At 42.0% G+C, this 16,404-nt stretch overlaps 1 protein-coding gene across 2 annotated transcripts in view; it reads right to left on the reverse strand.

Moving 5' to 3' along the window:
• The window catches only part of dlgap2b (discs, large (Drosophila) homolog-associated protein 2b), a 127,920-nt gene that overhangs the window by 41,225 nt on the left and 70,291 nt on the right, over positions 1-16,404 (reverse strand). The gene's annotated exons all lie outside the window — the stretch shown is intronic.

A 16,404-nucleotide genomic window follows, 5' to 3' on the forward strand; every position in this document is an offset into this window, starting at 1 on the left:
TGAGTGAATTTTCGTGGCTGCTTTTGGTATTTTGTTCATGAAGGTGAACAGTCCAATACACCTTGATGGTGTCAGATATCCTCTCAAACAGAGACCAATCAATCTAAAAGGGCTAAACTTTGCAAACATCCTTGTAAATCGAAATACCATCTGCCGGATTACATTAGTGAGTATATGTGTGTGTGAGACTCTCACATGTGTATATGTGTTTTGCCTCTGTGTGTGTGTGTGTGTGTGTGTGTGTGTGTGTGTGTGCATGTGTGTGTGTATGCCTCTGTCCATTACCTGCTGCGCAGACATGGATGACTAACACTGTCAGCTCACATGGTGTCGTTCCCCCTTTAAGAGTCTCTTCTGTTCAGAGTGGCATCACGGTCCACTCTGCTGTGTGGTGTGAATAATGCCACTAAAACCTTCTGGCAGAAAATCAGCTCATGCTCATTTGCTGGAGTGACAACGCAGGTCGGTACGGCCTGGGAATGAGGAAACGAAGGTGCAAAAATACGACACATTCACAGTATTTAACTGGATTCTGGCAGCCATTCTGTGGTCAGATTTCAATTTTGTTTTTTTGATAATCATTTTGGATCAGTCCCCAGAGATTACTCAGAGAGTGGGTCCACCAAATGTTCAGGAGATTTTACTGTTCTGTGTTTTTGTGAAGAAACAACGCAAGGCGAAGAGCAAACAGAGGCATGAGATTAAACTCCTCGCAAAAACTGTTGGGTACTGATATTTTCACACTGATGGGACTATATACCACACCACTGCACTGTAGATGGAACAGGAGAGCTTTCTACAGATCTACAGACCTGGAAAAATCTGAAGGCAAAATCCTGAAGATGAGTGTGCACCATGAGCTCCTGATCACGCCATGAAAAACATCACCCACCGAGTTTTCTTCAACAAATACCATGATGCAAACACCTGTGATGTCCGACCCCATGCACAACAAAAGCAACTCTGGTGCAATTCATGATCTGGGCTGCTTGATCGAAATCTTCACGTTGATGAGCACAATACACAATCTCACATTACTCCAAACATGGCAACCGTCTAACCGAGCTGGCTTCAGTAACCCAGCTGAACTCCATGACGTGACTAATGTGCTTATGCACAACACTCCTATACCTCAAGCAGCTCGCAGCAAATCTGTGTGCGTGCAGTAGTTCCTATTGAAAGCCCTTATGTGGAAAAAATGTTTTTAGCCTTAAAATTGCTGCCACGTCGTACACGTCCTAAAAGAGAGCAGAACTCTCCTTTAATTACCGCTCTCATACAGCTTCTCCTCAGTCATCTTTTCTTTTTCTCATCGGCCTTCTGAAGGCTCCTTGAAGCCTGCGATTCAGCACACTCTGATGACGACCTGCGTGAGTAGCTGTATTCATTATAAATTCATTAGGATCTCTGACTGAATGTGGCTTTCGTGTGTGTGTGTGTGTGTGTGTGTGAGTGTGTGTGTGTGTGTGTGAGTGTGTGTGTGTGTGTGTGTGAGTGTGTGTGTGTGTGTGTGTGTGTGTGTGTGTGTGAGTGTGTGTGTGTGTGTGTGTGTGTGTGTGTGTGTGTGTGTGAGTGTGTGTGTGTGTGTGTGTGTGTGTGTGTGTGTGAGTGTGTGTGAGTGTGTGTGTGTGAGTGTGTGTGTGTGTGTGTGTGTGTGTGTGTGTGTGTGTGTGTGTGTGTGTGTGTGTGTGTGTGTGAGTGTGTGTGTGTGTGTGTTGGGGGGGGCTGCTGGTTTTGCTCACATCTCCAGGGTTTAAGGGGGGAATGCTATAGGCAAGGATGTATAGGACAAATGCAGCTTTGACCAATTGTGCATGACCACACACATTGGCACATCATGCATGTGCATAAACAGGACGGGCAGATGCAGGCGTGGTTACCACCAGAAAATCTTAGGATTAAGATAACACGACTGTGCCTTAATTACATGATTATTGGATGAAACATTCAGAGGAATCTATGATGGATTCGTACACTGGAGGTTAAATACTGCAGATACAGTGTTGGGAACCGTGATGAGGCTTAGCTGACATTTATAAATTCACGAGAGGAGGTGGTGTAACTTCACAAACGGAAATGAGCTGGGTTCATCGTCATGTTCGCGCATGCAGTGCAGAGGAGTTGAACGTAAGAGTAGACGGAGTCATGGCAGCAGTAACCGATAACAGCAGTTACTATAAGAAACAAACCCAATGACTGAATGGCTATATCACTGTCTGTTACCATCTACTGGTTAAACGATACCACTGCAGGAAAAAAAAACCGCAGGATGAAGTTCGTGACCCCTCTCACTGCTCCAGGAGTCTCTGCTTTTCCGCACAGAGACATGGACTGCATGGAAAACCGAGTGATCCTTCGTATAAACATGTAAAGTTGCTACCTGTCTTGCCATTTCTAGGCACATTTGTATCTTTAAGACTCATGATGACTGTAAGTTTAAGGCACAAAAGACACGTTATTGTTGATGATGACTAGGCTAATCGGCTATTTTTGGCTGTTTGATGCTAGCTGCAGACAGCTGTGCCACATGTGCCTTTCTTCTCAGTCATTCTTTAGGTCACGACGAATATACAATAAACAGTGTCCCCATTTATGATCTTTTTAGCTCTTTAAAATATGCAAGAAAAAATTGGATGTATCTTTTGCCAGTCGAGAGATGCTTTGTGCAAAGCTTGTTTCTTAGCAATTTACCACCTTCAGACTCTAGAGATTTTCACCATAAGCTTGTGTGTGTTTTTTGCCAGTTAATACCGTACTATGAAACTACACCCCCAGGACACACCCCTGCTGATTAATATATGCAGTCAGTAACAGAGTTGCTGGTCTATTTAGCATTTCACCACAAAATAACACACACCATGGCCCAGGGCACTGCCTGACTCTCCCAGCAAGTTTCCCTTTACTGGTGGTATCCATTCTCACAGCTGTTTGCTACTATGTCACATATGATTGAGCCGTAGCTGAAATTTATGATGCTACTTGAAGAGTTTGGCAGAGTCTGAGGTACGTAAGGGCAGTCAATCTTTCGTGGGTTAAAATATCACTTGCACTTCACATGAATCAGGGGGGAGGATGGATATTTTCAGTAACGCAGGTCAGCTTTTTCACCTAAGGAGAAAGGTAAATAAGTGGCTTCTGAGCTCGTGGACTCTCACATCAGCGTGACTCCAACAACTACAAATCTTTGGCCCTGTTATCGCCGTGGTTATCTGGCCGCGGGCTGACGGTTAAACCCTGTGCCACCTGATCGGGAGATTGAAAGGGTAATGGACTGTTATCCTCAAGCTGCTGAGCTCCACAGATGAGCAGATCATCATGCAGGGGGTCGGGGAGGGCTGCAGACTGGACACTTTCCCGCCGCTCTAAGACATCTCCTCGGAAATGAGACGGTGCCTCTCTGGTTAGTCAACTGACGCCCGGACAAGCCCTTCATCTCCAGTTCCCAGCTACCCTGACAACTGAGTGTGTGTGTGTGTGTGTGTGTGTGTGTGTGTGTGTGTGTGTGTGTGTGTGTGTGCGTGTCTAAAAATGTCAGAGAAAGCCAAGGACACCTAAACCTTGGGTGGGGGATGGAGAAGTGGACATGGAGATGAGGACATGGAGATGAGGACATGGAGATGTGGACATGTAGATGAGGACATGGAGATGAGGACATGGAGATGTGGACATGGAGATGAGGACATGGAGATGTGGACATGGAGATGAGGACATGGAGATGTGGACATGGAGATGAGGACACGGAGATGAGGACACGGAGATGAGGACACGGAGATGTGGACATGGAGATGAGGACATGGAGATGAGGACATGGAGATGTGGACATGGAGATGAGGACATGGAGATGTGGACATGGAGATGAGGACATGGAGATGAGGACATGGAGATGTGGACACTGAGATGTGGACACTGAGATGTGGACACGGAGATGTGGACACGGAGATGAGGACATGGAGATGAGGAGATGGAGATGTGGTATGGCTAATTTAACATGTACACACACTCCACGGTGCCAGTCATTAAGTCACATGACTGCTGACTCAGTAGGTCATTCAATGGTTGACGAGCTTCTGTCGTTTATTTTTTTAGTCAACTGTATTACATTCCTCAGGCACCTTTTAATGATACAGCACTGCGTGAGCGAGCTGGTAATGACTTATCTGCACATGACAGTCAGAGGTTGAAGTAGGAGACACTCTCAGTCTAATGGAGTGACAGTGCTCAGCTTAGGTGATGCACACGTTGTAGCACTCTCATTCAAGCAACGTGTTTTGTGTGCTCCAGAGCTGAGCTTCCACATTACACAAAACCTCAACATCCACATTTAGTTAAATAAGCTGTCAAGAGCTTTTCCTACCAGTTGTATAAAGTTGAAATTGTACAAAACATAAAAGTCAGCTGACTGTAACAGAGTCCTGCACTATATAAATCTTTAGTGCTCTTTAGTGATTTTGACTTGATGCTTTTTAGGTATAATTTGTTTGAAGTAACTTTACAATTTATTATACTATATTACAATTTAACTATACACGTAAACATAGTATAAACTAAAATAGAAGACTTAACGGAAGCTTTTTGTGCATTCAAAATATTCATTAATATCAGAGAGCACTGGAAATACAGCACATCTGTGCAGAGAGCAGACAAAGACAGACAGACAGAGACAGAAAGACAAAGACAGAGACAGAAAGACAAAGTTACCATTAGTTAAGTAACTTCTAACCACACTGACATGACCAAAAACGAAGGGATTGGCCACATGTAGGTACAGCAATGGAGTATGAATACCTAATTAACCTAATAACGCCCCCGAAGACCAGCACCGTGTGCAGACCGTCCTTGACCACATGTCATAGAAGCTTGTGTGCACGGCCCGGCTGATCGTTCTGCTCAAATGACTGCTCTGGCAAATCGAGAAGATAATTAGCTGGCTTGTTGACATCTCGCATCTGAGCTGTAACAGCTCAGGCGTCGCTGACAATAACCTGCTGTATTTGCATCCCACCGGCCCTCCGGGGAGTCGTCAAAAATGCAGAAACAGTGTAGAAACCAAATGGGCCGAGCTTAGAAATGTCAATAAAGGAGAGAGAATGTTTCTGCCCCTGGCACTCTTAACCAGCACTTAACCTGGTAGGCAGCATCCTTTCCATTCATCTTTAGCTTTAACCATGGAAGCTGGTTGTGGCCCCACAGGCCCAGAAGGTCATGGGTTCAATCCAAGCTTACACCTGCTGCTTGTTGTAATCAGTTACCAGGAAAATCAATCAATACTAGGACAAGTAAATTCTGTAAAGGACACAATCTGAACGCGTTTGTGGTAGTCTCTGAACAATCCACAGTGCCAGGCAAAGTCAGAGCACTGTTCTCAAAGTAAAGTATAATTAAATGTTTCACGCCTACAACAGTCTTGCGCCTAACTCAAAATGAATTTTCCACCCAGTGGATGCACAGATGGGCAGCCTGACAGCGAAAACACACTCTCGGTGCTGGTCCAAACCGAAGAGGAGAGGCGAAAGAGATACTGGTCAGTTTAGCACTTACAAGATGAAACACTGCCTACAGGCTGAAGACTTTCCAGCCTGAGAGCCCTAAAAGTCTATTAAATACTTCCACAGAAGTCTTGATTCATTTTGCCACTGCCCTTACATTCAAACAGGTCTTCCCCAAGAGCAGGAGGGTTCTTGTATTAACAAACCTGCTGCTTCAATTACACCTTCACACGCATCTCTGTGTAGCACAAATATATTACAGAATTTAAATGTTTTCTATGTGGCATGACACTCCAGATGCTGATGAACACGTAACACAATTCCCAAATACAGCACCGTCACCTCCGTCTCAACAAATCTTCAAATTTCATCACACAGTCATGAAGACGTTGTAAACAAACAAACAAACACCCCAAGTAAACGTGTGTAAAGTCTTCTATGTTATGATTCCTTCCACCATGCTTCTTCTCCAGTTATGACACATTGGGAAAAGGTTACCATTGGTTGGAGACTACAATAAACAACACAGTTTGAAATGTTTTAGGGAAGGCTATGGAGGGAAAATGGTGCCAGTCCATGCTGGGCTGGTCTAGTTTGACCTTAACCTGATTCTACACCCTGAAGGATCAGAGTTTTTCATGAAACTGGTTCTTCATTCACAAAATCCTAAGGCAAGACGAAGCAGGAGTTAAAGCTACCCATGAAACATGATCTTGTTTCCAAGGAAACATGGTCTGGTTTCAAATGCAACACTTAACTGCACTGCTGTGGTCATCCCTATGGGTGTAACAAAAACTGTGTATTGAAGTTTAAAATAGTCTCGTCAATACTCCCCAAAGCCGTTGGGTGGTGGTGGTGGGGGGGGGTCCAAGGTTTGATATACAGCATTTCAGTCTTTTTACTTTTTTTTTTGCCAAGGTTCCACTTTGACTCCACTTTGGAACCTTTTATTCTGAAATAAAATAAACTTTTTGCAAACCGATCTGCATAGTAAACAATTTAAGCAGCATGGAACCAATATTTTTAAAGACATATAATATTAAAACACAAATAAAATGTATGATAAAAATTGAAAATTGCGTCAACATTTTAAACGATTGCTTTAATTAAATCTTTACAATCCTGCCTCCTTGTGTCATCCCAGCAGGCGCTGGGTGGAGTGATCAGGACTCATTAGTCTAACGACTTCCTCTGAAAGTTGGAAACGATCACAGATTTGACGTGTCTGTTCTCGTCTTTTGCCTTTCATTGGCCACATCGCTGAGTTCTGCTGCCGTCCACCATTAGGCACCTGCAGATCCATCAGCGCCACCTCAAGAGAGCTGGTAACTTCTTTTGTGTTTATCAAGCAATATGACCACATTACAGGCTACTAAAGCAGACAGGGTTTTGTAATGGTACAACCTTGATTAAGGCATCAGACTCTACAGTTTGACGGCAGCTGCAAATCATGCCCCGAAAACCATAATCCGCACTCCGGCAAACCATTTCTTACTCTGTAGCTGGTGTGAAACTGTCAAGTATTAATAGCGTTCACAGGTGAGATCACACAGGTTGATAAATTATAACTAAAACGGTAAAAGGCTGCAATTGAAAACACCACCACCAAAACATTTATCTTGTTTAACAAATCTGAGTCTGAGATGAATCAGTCACGCAGTTACCGCTGGTCCAATAACCCACAGCAGGATACATTGCTGCTTTTATTTTATCCAATCTTACTCCAAGGCATGGGTATATTTTAGGAATAAATTCAGCGAACTCCTAATTCCCCCCATATATATGAGAGAGACAGAGAAAGAGATGGTTAAAATTACACAGCTGATGAATGACCTCTGTCCAAAACATATCCTGTTCCTCTGGAATTAACAGGAGCAGGCCTAGAGAGTCATCACGTGGCAATAAGGGGGGCAGCGCTGCTCTGATCTCCGACACTGCCAGTGAGCACGGTGGGAGCAGACCAAGATGGAGCTGTAGGATCTCAGTGACCTGTAGCATCTCAGTGATCTGTAGCATCTCAGTGATCTGTAAGATCTCAGTGATCTATAGCATCTCAGTGATCTGTAAGATCTCAGTGACCTGTAGCATCTGAGTGACCTGTAGGATTTCAGAGTCCTGTAGGATCTCAGTGATCTGTAGGATCTCAGTGACCTGTAGGATCTCAGTGATCTATAAGATCTCAGTGATCTGTAGCATCTCAGTGACCTGTAGGATCTCAGTGATCTGTAGGATCTCAGTGACCTGTAGGATCTCAGTGATCTGTAGGATCTCAGAGTCCTGTAGGATCTCAGTGATCTGAAGGATCTCAGTGACCTGTAGGATCTCAGTGATCTGTAGCATCAGTGATCTGTAGGATCTCAGTGACCTGTAGGATCTCAGTAATCTGTAGGATCTCAGTGATCTGTAGCATCTCAGTGACCTGTAGGATCTCAGTGACCTGTAGGATCTCAGTGATCTGTAGAATCTCAGTGACCTGTAGGATCTCAGTGACCTGTAGGATCTCAGTGATCTGTAGGATCTCAGTGATCTGTAGCATCTCAGTGACCTGTAGGATCTCAGTAATCTGTAGGATCTCAGTGATCTGTAGCATCTCAGTGACCTGTAGGATCTCAGTGACCTGTAGGATCTCAGTGATCTGTAGGATCTCAGTGACCTGTAGGATCTCAGTGATCTGTAGCATCAGTGATCTGTAGCATCTCAGTGATCTGTAGCATCTCAGTGACCTGTAGGATCTCAGTGATCTGTAGGATCTCAGTGACCTGTAGGATCTCAGTGATCTGTAGGATCTCAGTGATCTGAAGGATCTCAGTGATCTGTAGCATCAGTGATCTGTAGGATCTCAGTGACCTGTAGGATCTCAGTAATCTGTAGGATCTCAGTGATCTGTAGGATCTCAGTGACCTGTAGGATCTCAGTGATCTGTAGGATTTCTGGGCAGGTTTGCTAGACACAAGTTAAGTCTGGATGAAAAATAACTTCTGCTGTTGATTTGACATTGGTACAGTGTAGTCCAAGTCTGGAAAACTGGCCCTCAAAGTTTACAATAAGTATAGTGAATACCTGTAAATTAAAAGTCACTATCTCAGTGATACTTGTTACAATTACTAAGAGGTACAAAGAATGTAGCATTGCGACTGTCTTTTAATAAGATGTCGCATTTAAAATGGCTTCTCTTATGAATAAAAGAAGCAGTCAAGTTGGTCTCCTTAAACAGATACTTAATCAATACTTCAATCAATGCACCAGCCGTAATGAAATGCATGAATTAATATGTGTTGGTGTTAGCCATATTACAAAGAAGCCATGAAGCATATGGGTTTAGCAAGAACCCAACTAGCACATGAAAACACTTTTTAACAATTTAATTTTAAATTTTAATTTGATGATGGTTATGTTTAAAAGGTTTATAAATCTGGTACATGTTACACATGAATATTCCCACAAAATATCCAACATTCTAATTCTAATCTGAATTCTGATCTACTAAATTCAGTCTGCACATTGTAGAGTGTGTCAGAGGGCCATGGGGGTGCCGTAGCTACCCAAACAGTAGCCAGAGCATCCCACTAGCACCACCAAGAAATTTCTGTTGTTTATTTCGATTTTGATGATTTAAGCAACTTTCACCAAGAGGGCCCATGGCAGTCACTGCACAACATTTTCCCTCCATTGAATAATTTGTAACAAGCGAAGGATCTGTCCCATTTCTCTCGCAGGCAGCCATCCAGGTGCTTGTGCAGTCTCAAGCTCAATCTCAAGCTCAATCTCAAGCTCAATCTCAAAGCTCGACTGCTGCAAGTTAGTACTTGCTGGTCTTCCTCTATGGGCCATACAGGCCTGTGTAACTGATCAAGAACACAGCAGCACGGCTGGTCTTCAATCTTCCAAAGTTCACACGTCTCTCCTCCACTGTGTTCCCTTCAATGGCTTCCAGTAGCTGCCGGCGTCAGATTTAAAACCCTGATGCTCGCTTACAAAGCCAAAAATGGAGCAGCCCCTCTCTACATGACGACAATGGCAGGGTTGCCAACTCTCACGCAATGAGCGTGAGACACACGCATTTGACTGTCTTCATACGCCATTCATCCGATTTCTCACGCTGAAAAAAAATCTAGTTTATTTATCTCTGATCTACATGTATGATTCAATGAGTTACTAGTTCGCTCTGGCGCCAACCACTGGCGATCGATCGCTTTAGGCGCAGCATAGATGAAACATATAAACATATAATAATTAATGCCCCCCCCCCCCCCCCTCCCCGCCAAATAAACATATAATAATTTATGTGTCCATTTGACACACAAATCAAATCTCACTCCAAGTGATTTTGAAAAGTTGGCAACCCTGCAATGGTCAAAGCCCAATCCGCGCCTCAATAACTTTGAGCCTCAGCTTAAAACACCATGTTTCCAGCATCGTGGAGGACAATCATGGAGGCAGATCTTTCTCATGGCTCCCAGATGAAGGGACAAACTTCCACTGTCACATGCTGACTGAAGACTTCTTTGTGAAGACGTATGTTTGTGGAATATTTAAAAGACCACTGATCCTGCACCTAGGAAAATCATAATACTGATGATGCCTTTGGTATTGTTTGCTATTGCACTTATTGTCTGATATAATTTACACTTCCTTTGCATGTCTAGGTATTAGCAAAGATTCCTGTGTTTCACCAGTATTTTAGTTCAATAGTATGTTGAACTCTGTCTTAACTTGTTGTACTTGTTGTATTCATTGAGTTTAAAGCACATTCTTAATGTCGGTCAAGATAAGAGCGCCTGCTAAATGCTCAAAATGTAAATGTAAATGTAGATTAATTTAATGCATTTGGTTATGGTGCAACTATACTCCTTATAGTTATCTCTATGTGATGCCCATTCATATAACATTAGGTCTATTGAAAAAAACACTGTTAATTCATTAGTCGAGGTGTTAGTGTAGGCTTAACTGGCAGCATGAGTGTGTGATCCGAGAAACTGAAGTTGAATTGTGTGCACTATCATGTGTCTGTTGCGTACTGCTAGTGTGTAAGCCTTGGCCATGGGATAATTATGTTACACTTTATATTTAGAGGTATGGTTTCGTAGGTTGGCTTGTGAAGCTTGCATATATATCTCATCTCATTAGCTAAATATCTCACCTTTTGTTTAACACAGATATTCACAGGTACTGCATTCATGTGCACAAGTATATGTGTGTCAGGGTACAAATTAAAACAATGTGGGGACCAGGACATTAACAGAAACCCTAAATTTCAGAGTGCCCTCGCTAAAATGTCAAGAAACCAAACCTCCACCCGCACACCACACACCCCAACACTGCAGAGCACCAGAAAAAAAATTATCTCTGGTGACACACCTGATAGACTTCCCAAAGACACGGAAATACAGAATCATAAGTCTTAAATTGCATGTGCCACAATGTCACCTAGATTCATTGGTTTGAAGTCACCTGCTTCCGGACTATTTTTAGCATATCACAGCCATGAGGCAGAGATTCCTGTGTGCTTTGGCTTTATCAGTCACACTGTGACCATGTCTGACAGATTAACCCTTTGAAAACTACATCATATAGGTCTTATTTAGGAAATGAACAAATCTTTTACTGACTTTACTGAGATAAAATAAACCTGACAAAAAGCTAATACAAAACAATGTTTAAATTTACTCCAACCTTCTTTCATTTGTTTTATATACTGTATATAAATATAGGATTAGCTTCTCAGTTTTGCTAATCTTATCAATACTTTACAGTTTTTCTCGATTTGGTTCATTTCTCAGATCAGAATTGAAATTCTCAAAACTGTTCATTCAGTCTCCACATCTCCTTGTCACTTGTGCACATCATAATTGCATTTCTCATTGTGTTTCACATTTTGCAATTGCTTTTGTACATTTTGCAAATGGCCATGGACAATTGTCTGTTGTTTTTTGCATTATCAATTGCTTATATCATGTTTATTCAAAATATGTCTGTTGAATTGCCTTACCCTCCAAAGCCTTTAGGCTTTAGGTCATTGCCTAGGTCATTACATGCAAAAGTGCAGAACATGTCATAATCTCTCAGGCATCATTTTACATTTCTTTTAAAACATTTTTGTTACATTTTGATGTTCAATTATTCCCAGGTGAACATTCAGTTACAGTAATTTGTGAAGGTTTAGATCAACCAATGGCCTCAACCATAGGTCAGAGCTGAAGAAACGATTGAAGACACAGATGTCTGCACCCAGCGACCAGCTTCAGCCATTGTAAGACCATGACTTACATGTAAAACATGGTCCACAATTGTTGCCCTTATTGTTTTGTCCCCTCAGCCTTACACCACAGTCTTACCCCTCTACACTACACAGTCTTACTCCTCTTCTTGGCTGTTCACCCTGTACATGGACTTGTCTTTCCATTTTGAGACTTTGTGATACTGCAGTGTTTAGCATCTATACATGTTTGCTAATCACAGTAAAGGTTCATGAGATGCACCTCTGACCTATGGTTTGGTTGAGACCAGGGGTGCCCACAGGTTTTCACCTTGCAATCTACTTATTTATTTTTTAGCGGCGTGTGTCGATCGTTCCCTGGGGGGTGGGGGGTGGCGGTGATGTGTGTCGATCGTAGACGGGGAGGGGGTGGGCGGGTGTTGCGTGTGTCAAACCCTAGACGTCAGATTGTCTACCACGTATGTCAATCAAAATACAACCGTCGGTGCAGATGGACGATAGCCTGTCATTCATCCACTACTTTTTAATGTCATGCGATCTACCCACACTTCCTTCGCGATTGACCCACACTGCCTTCGCAATCGACTGGTCGATCGCGATCGACGTAATGGGCACCCCTGATCTAAACCTTTACAAATTCCCTTTTATACTGTAACTGAATCTTCACCTGGGAATAATTTAATCAAGTTAGGATAAAATTACCAAAATATGAAAAAAAAAATGTAAATGATGCCTTAGAGATTATGACATGTTCAGCACAATTGTCCATGACCATTTGCAAAATGTACAAAAGTAATTGCAAAATGTGAAAAACAATGTGAAATGCGAATATGATGTGCACAATTGACAAGAAGATGTGGAGATTGAATGAACAGTTTTGAGAGTTTAAATTCTGATCTGAAAAATGAACTAAATTGAGAAAAACTGTATTAAATTTTATATTTTGCATTTTTGCATTCTTATACCATACAAGATATCAAGACTAGCTCATAGGGGGGCAGAGGTTCTATTTTCACACCTCAACAAGAGGAGGCTGTATGTGCTCAGGTTGTTTTGAATGTGTAGAGTAAGTTTCTAATTTAGCAGTTTTTCCAGTCAAACAGTTGTCTGTCTTTTCAGTCAGATTTGTCTTTGTCAACAAATTGCAGTGCGAACAATACAGTCAAAGAATATTGCTGTACAAATTTGATTCCAGTCCAATTTTTTTGCTATCAGTCCCCCACATACAGTAATGTGTAACTCTGTGTAAGTTTGTATTTTGTGTGTAACGTATTGTTTCATTTGATATACTACAGAATGTGCAGCGTTCTTGAAATCAAAGCTTATAGCTAGTTTCCATCAGAATATACTTACAGTCTGCACTGACTGTGACTTACAGTTGCACTGACAACAAGTATTTTTTTGACTGCCTTGTTCATAGGCAATGGCACATAAATTTGATATTCTGATGGCACTGACAAATTGATTGACCTAAATATTTGCTTTTTACTCAAAAACAAAGAATTCTGGCTGAAGTATGTGCTTTTGCAGGTATTTCATTTTGTTGTTTGCACTAACTGTTTTGAGAAATGCACTTGTGATGTGCAACTTCAAACCATGATGTGAGAAATGTACCAAATTGACTGAGAAAAAATAATCCATGTAGCTACTTTTAAACCAATGGTAAAAACTGCATTTTTATTAACAGACAAGCAAATAGACTTGATCATGTTCATTAAAAAGTTAAATTAGCTCATTATTTTTAACTTAAAGTAATTGCTTTTGTTGTGTCAATTTAGATAAATTGTGCCTTGTTTCCTCAGCTAATGTTGCTCATCTCAGATAGTTTGGCTACTAAACATTACATTTAGCAAATGTGTAAATTGCGTTTGTTGTGTCGTTATACAGAAAACCTCTTGCCACTCTCACATTTTCTTATGTTCCTGTATGAATATCTGAGGGCAAGTTTGCTTCTTTCACTACCTGCACCTTCGCTGTTGCATATAGATTGTCACTCACAAACTCGTCAAACATTTGCTGTTTAATTGTTAAGACAAGTCATCCTGCATTCTGTAAAAGTGACCAGGAAATCAAGACATGCCTACACAATCATGCCAATGCATTTTTCTCACAAATGTCAAACGTCTGACATCATAACCCTAACCCTAACCCAACCTCTGAAGGTAGCTTATAATTTGAATGGTCTTCTGTGCTAGCAAGTTCAAATATCTCCAACAAAGCCACTAACTAGCGGTTCTGAGAATAATCCTTTTTTAATATAACCACCTGATGTTTTTTTAGTGTATCCATCTGGTATTTACCCAATCACACGAACAATGGGACAACCATCACTGTTTGCAGTCAACAAGATGCTTATTGCTATAGTGACTCCTAACCATTTATTGTGATTGGTAAGTAGATACTTAGCACAGCACTGTACCTGGTTCCCTCAGTACAAGGCTCAAAAGAAGGACTCAGTCAGCAACCACAAATGCCTTGGTGATCCCACAGAAGCTGCCAAGCAAGCGGAAACTTTTCCTACCAATTGACTCATTATGCTAAATCATATTTGAGTTTTATTTTTTCCAATTTCTATCCCATTTTAGTCATTATGCTAATTCCCACCAACCAGCAAGCCAACACACTCAGGTTAACCCAACACACTTAGGGTAACCCAACTCACTCAGGTTAACCCAACACACTCAGGGTAACCCAACTCACTCAGGGTAACCCAACACACTCAGGTTAACCCATCTCAACTTAGGGTAACCCAATACACTCAGGTTAACCCAACTCACTCAGGGTAACCCACACTCAGGGTAACCCACACTCAGGGTAATGTCATGCCCAGAGAGCAACACCAATTTGCTCCCTTGGACACCCAGACACAGATGGCTGTGGCATCATCGGCTGAAACCAGTGAACTCCCGATTATAACGCAAACACTTGTTGTATCACACAGGGGCCCTAGAAAGTGGTCTTACCATAGTCTCACTCCTGAAACCTAAATACTTTTAAATAGATTCAATATGTTTTATTTAGAAAAGCTGTTAAACTGATCAGAAATGCAAATTAGAGTATTATCTGACATATTTGAAGTAGTGAAGAATCAGATTATAGTTAGATCTCAAGTGGTTTATTCAGGTGTTCAGGTGAAATGTTCAGTTTGTGTAATTTTTTAATTTGTTTTACTATTTTTATTTCTTAAAATCGAATTAATTGAACTACAATATTTTGAGGAAAAAAAACATGTTGGTGAATCAACAGTGGAAGCCATCACAACTAACCACATATTTAAGTCCAAAATACAATTGTTCTCATAGAAGCTATTACAGACCCTGTAATAAATGACTGATGAAATACAAAAGAACATAAAAATATCACAATTTTCATTTATGAATTCCATGGTCTTCTAAAATGGTTTGGGCTTGAAGCTAAACAGCGCTACAAAAATAGCACAAATACAAAAATAGTTATACCGTTAACCTTGAGTCTAACAGAACTAATAGAACTGTCCAGATACAAAACAGTTTAAAATTTTTGTATCCTAGGAACCAGACCATTTATTACCAACAGAATGATAATACTAAAATAGGTAGTGAAGGAAACTGAGATAACAAAAAATGTGCAGTATCAAATGCAACCAGGACCTGTCCAGACGAGCATCATCATAACCTGCCAGGACCTGTCCAGACCAGCATCATCACGACCTGTCAGGACCTGTCCAGGCCAGCATCATAACGACCTGTCAGGACCTGTCAAGACCAGAATCATCATGACCTATCAGGACCTATCCAGAACAGCATCATCACGACCTGTCAGGACCTGTCCAGACCAGCATCATAACGACCTGTCCAGACCAGCATCATCATGACCTGTCAGGAGGACCTGTCCAGACCACATCATCATGACCTGTCAGGACCTGTCCAGACCAGCATCATCACGACCTGTCAGGACCTGTTCAGACCAGCATCATCATGACCTGTCAGGACCTGTCCAGACCAACATCATCACGACCTGTCCAGACCAGCATCATCATGACCTGTCAGGATCTGTCCAGACCAGCATCACCAAGACCTGTCAGGACCTGTCCAGACCAACATCATCACGATCTGTCAGGACCTGTCCAGACCAGCATCATCACGACCTGTCAGGACCTGTCCAGACCAGCCTCTTCATGACCTGTCAGGATCTGTCCAGACCAGCATCATCATAACCTGTCAGGACCTGTCCAGATCAGCATCATCACGACCTGTCAGGACCTGTCCAGACCAGCATCATCATGACCTGTCAGGACCTATCCAGACCAGCATTATCATGACCTGTTAGGACCTGTTCAGACAAGTATCATCACGACCTGTCAGGACCTGTCCAGACCAACATCATCACAACCTGTCAGGACCTGTCCAGACCCACAAAGCCATTACTGACCGCATCATCATGAGCAAAACAAGGTATGCTGTCATCTCTGCGGAGGAAACTAGTAGGTACAGTCTGACAACCTGAGCTCCACTGGAGAAATGTTCCACATTCTCAACCGCACCAAAGACTCTACATTAGACATATGCATACATTATGGAATATGTATGACTATTGGTATGAATGACAATTTATGTTTAACTTTAATACTCCTTCATGACCTCATTACAGTGCATGAATGTTCCATTCTATATACTACTATGTCCTGATGATACCGATAAAAAAAAAGACTAAAGGGAACTG

Source organism: Brachyhypopomus gauderio, chromosome 9 (genome assembly GCF_052324685.1).
Source record: "Brachyhypopomus gauderio isolate BG-103 chromosome 9, BGAUD_0.2, whole genome shotgun sequence".
NCBI classification, from domain to species: domain Eukaryota; kingdom Metazoa; phylum Chordata; class Actinopteri; order Gymnotiformes; family Hypopomidae; genus Brachyhypopomus; species Brachyhypopomus gauderio.